The sequence below is a fragment of the Pinus tabuliformis genome, chromosome J (genome assembly GCF_031772625.1).
Source record: "Pinus tabuliformis cultivar Carrire ecotype Pingquan chromosome J, CPIR1, whole genome shotgun sequence".
Lineage (NCBI taxonomy): Eukaryota > Viridiplantae > Streptophyta > Pinopsida > Pinales > Pinaceae > Pinus > Pinus tabuliformis.
Genome location: NC_142295.1, coordinates 1,060,110,226 through 1,060,114,023, shown reverse-complemented (window position 1 = coordinate 1,060,114,023; position 3,798 = coordinate 1,060,110,226).

The window sequence follows — 3,798 nt, the reverse complement described above, 5'->3', positions numbered from 1 at the left end:
CTGGAGCTTGAGCCAGTAAAGAAGAGGCTCTCTCGAACTGAGAACGTGTGCGTCGCTGATCTGTAGGATCACCGGCAAGATCACCTACTGCATCTCGAGTAGCACGAACCCATTTTGGAAGCTCAGGAGCTGAAGGAGGATCCTGAGATGGTGGAGGAGGATTGTCATCCTCACTTTCATCATCTGAAGAAGAAATGTTTTCAAAAGTAGAAGAGATAGGGAGAGGTGGCACAACCGCCGGACTAGGCTCGCAGGCCGATATATTTTCATCAAATTTTACATCTCTTCTAATGATAACATTTTTGGACTTAAATGGAATAAGTCTATAGCCTTTGACATCTTCAGAATATCCAACAAAAGTACATTTTTCACTCTTAGGTTCTAAAGCTTTATGCTTTTCATCTGGAATATGGGCCCATGCTTCACTTCCAAAAACATGAAAGTGACTTACATCTGGTTTGATTGAACTCCATGCTTCTTCTGGAGTGATATTCTTTAGAACCTTAGTAGGAGTGCGATTTATTATATAATTTGCACAGTTAATTGCTTCTGCCCAAAAACTAAGACCAAGTCCTTTAGATTGCAGCATACAATTAGCCATTTCCTTTAAGGTGCGATTCTTCCTTTCAGCTACACCATTTTGTTGTGGAGTATATGGAACAGTATGTTGCATTTGAATTCCATTCTCAGTGCAATAGTTGATGAATGTGTTTTTAACATATTCTCCGCCATTATCAGATCTTAACTTAAGAATTTGATGTCTAGATTGTTTTTCAACAAAGGCCTTGAAGGCCAAAAAAGTGTTAAATACTTCACTCTTGAGTTTTAAGAAGTATACCCAAGTGCATCTAGAGAAATCATCAATGAAAGTTAAGAAATACTTGCAACCAGAGAATGACACAACTAGAAGTGGACCACATAAATCACTATGCACAAGCTGTAAAGGGGCTGAGGCGTGCCAAGAGGCACGTTTTTCAAAACTGTCCCGATGATGTTTTCCGAGTACACATCCGGAACAAACACCATCTCTGCAAGATACCATAGGAAGACCTGTCACCATATTTTCTTTACATAGATGCTGAAGAGAGCGATAATTTAAGTGACCAAATCGCTCATGCCAAAGTTTGCTCACTTCATCGTTATGAGCAACAAATACTGAGGGAAGATTTGATGACCCAAAGTTGTGAAACTTATACAACCTTGTAGAGTCATCAGCAATGCCAGTAGCCAAAATCTGTTTAGGATCTTTTAAGTCCTTGATTACAACATCATGAGGTGAAAATTCAACGATTTTACCTTCACCTGAATGAGTTATCTGATATACAGATAGAAGGTTGCAGGATAAGGTTGGAACACATAATACATCATTAAACTAACCATTGTCTAGATGAACAGTTCCAGTTCCTACAACATTAAGAGATCTATCATCACCAACATATATATTTTTGGTGTTACAATCATTTAAAGAAGAAAACATGGCTTTGTTTTTGGCCATGTGATAAGAAGCTCTAGAATCAATGAGCCACTCATGAGAATGAGAAGAAGAAGATACATTTAATGCATAGCCAGACCGAGATGCTTGACAACCACATGCAGAAAGTGCCATTCCTGAAGATGAAGTTGAAGTTGAAGATTGCCCCAAATGAATGTTATGCTTCTTCATTGCTGCTTCCAAGGCTTCCATCTTTTTAAAGCATTTTGATTCTAAGTGGCCATCTCGATTACAAAAGTTGCAATGTCTGTCAGTCTTCTTCCATTTGTTTTTATTGGTCTTATCATTTTGCTGAAATGATCTTTCATTTTGAGGCTGAGTTTGCTTAGGACCCTTGTTTGGTTTAGGACCATTCTTTTTCGGATATGACTTCTTAGGATTCTTTGAATTTGGTTGCTGCTGGGCGGCTAACGCTTTCTTGGAAGAGTTTCCAAGATTAAGAAGACCAAGGTGTAAGAGTTTTTCTTGTTCTCTTATTAAAGAATCACAAAAAGTGTCAAAGGAAGGAGGCTTATAGTCTTTTCCTTGAGAAATGAAGGCTTCCCTTGTAGAATGGAAGGTGGAAACAAATACAGAGTAGGCTGGTCCCAACTTAGTAAGGATGGAATAAATAAGATTACTATCTTCTTTCTTAACCTTAACACTTTCCAAGAGATATCTAAGGGTCTTGAACTTGGACAAGAAATCTTCAATGCAAGAAAAATTATTAGGGTCCAATGTAAGCAACTCATTTTCAATCTGATGGGCTCTAATTTCATTTTTAATCCCAAAAACTTTAGTGATTTGTTGCAATGCTTCATTAGGAGTATCAAGTTCTGCAATATGGAATCTAAGATCAGGAGAAATAGACATCCCTATCAAACCACGTGCTTGATCTTGTCTATTTTCCCATTTTGCAACCTTATCTTCATCCTTTGGTTTCTTCTCTTGGCCTGTGGCTATTCTGTAGAGACCTTTACTTCTAAGTAAATCCTCAATGTAGGACAACCATTGGAAGTAGTTGGTGCTGTCAAGGGTAACTTGGTATTGACTTTCCATTTCAATAGAGACTGAAGCTGAAGATGCTGAAAGTAAGTGTTCCAATGGATAGATCTCGAAAAATTAGGCTGGTTTAAAAAAAACGGCTTTGAAAAAGGCCTCCGGATCAAGAAGTTATGGCTTTTTGAAGAAAAGGTATTGAAGTTGCCGACGAAGTGCGGGAATGTGCGGAAATGAAAAAGTCCGCCCCCAGAAAATCGAGACTTGAACCCAAGACCTCTACTCTCTTAAAATAGCTTTGAACTAATTGATCTATACAAAAAATTTGAGAGAGAGAGAGAGAGAGAGAGAGAGAGAGAGGGGGGGGGGTGCTTTGGGTTGCGTGCTTGCCTTGAGAAAGCTCTTTTTCCCTACAAAACACAAAACACAAAACCCAACACGGACATGCAAAGAAAACGAACCTTATGGCTCGAAGTTAGCTTTAGCTGAAAAACTAAATATTTTTAAAAAATGAACCTTGCGGCTCAAAGTTAGCTTTGGCCGGAAACTAAATATTTTTCTCAATGTTTCTGATTTTCCGAGATCACCCTAAGGCGCAGGGAAAAGAGCATACGCATGAGAAAAATCCTTCCTTTCTGTTTCTGATTTGCCCAGATCGCACAGAGTCACAGGGCAAAGAGCATACGCAGAAATGAAAGGTATAGATCCTGTAATAAAAAGGCTAAATAAACCGAAACCGAAATAAACAGAGAGAAAATAACAGTAAACTACAAATAAACACTGTATACCTCTAGATCTTAAAAAAGACGCAGCTAGGGCTACCGGAAACCTTTTCGCGTGAAACGAAAGGGGTTCCTCACTGGAACAGATGCTCCGAACACAACAGAGCAGTCCTCTCGGCCCGAAAGCAGTCAGAAACAGCAGATCTAGGAAACAGCAGACGGATGCAGTTCTACCAGCTTCAGATTTGGATCACCAATGAACGCGGCCCTCAAATATCTCTGATACCATGTAGGAATTTACAGGGTAAGTTCCTCAGAAAGAACACCAAAAGGACACCGCTCACAACCAGATCACAGATCAATACACCAGTATTTTTGACGTGGTTAAAACCCTCAAAGAGGGAAACAGTCCACGGCCTGAGCCAACGCGGCCACTTCAGGCAATTTATTAATCAAAGAATGAAAATTTACATAAGCTTCTCTCATGCACGGATTACCCTACAAATGACCCTCCATGCGCTTTAAATAGAATTCATGGACCAAGCGGGTGTCAAGCCACGGATCAAGTGTCGGTAATACTGAGGAGAGAATGAACCGTCAGATCAC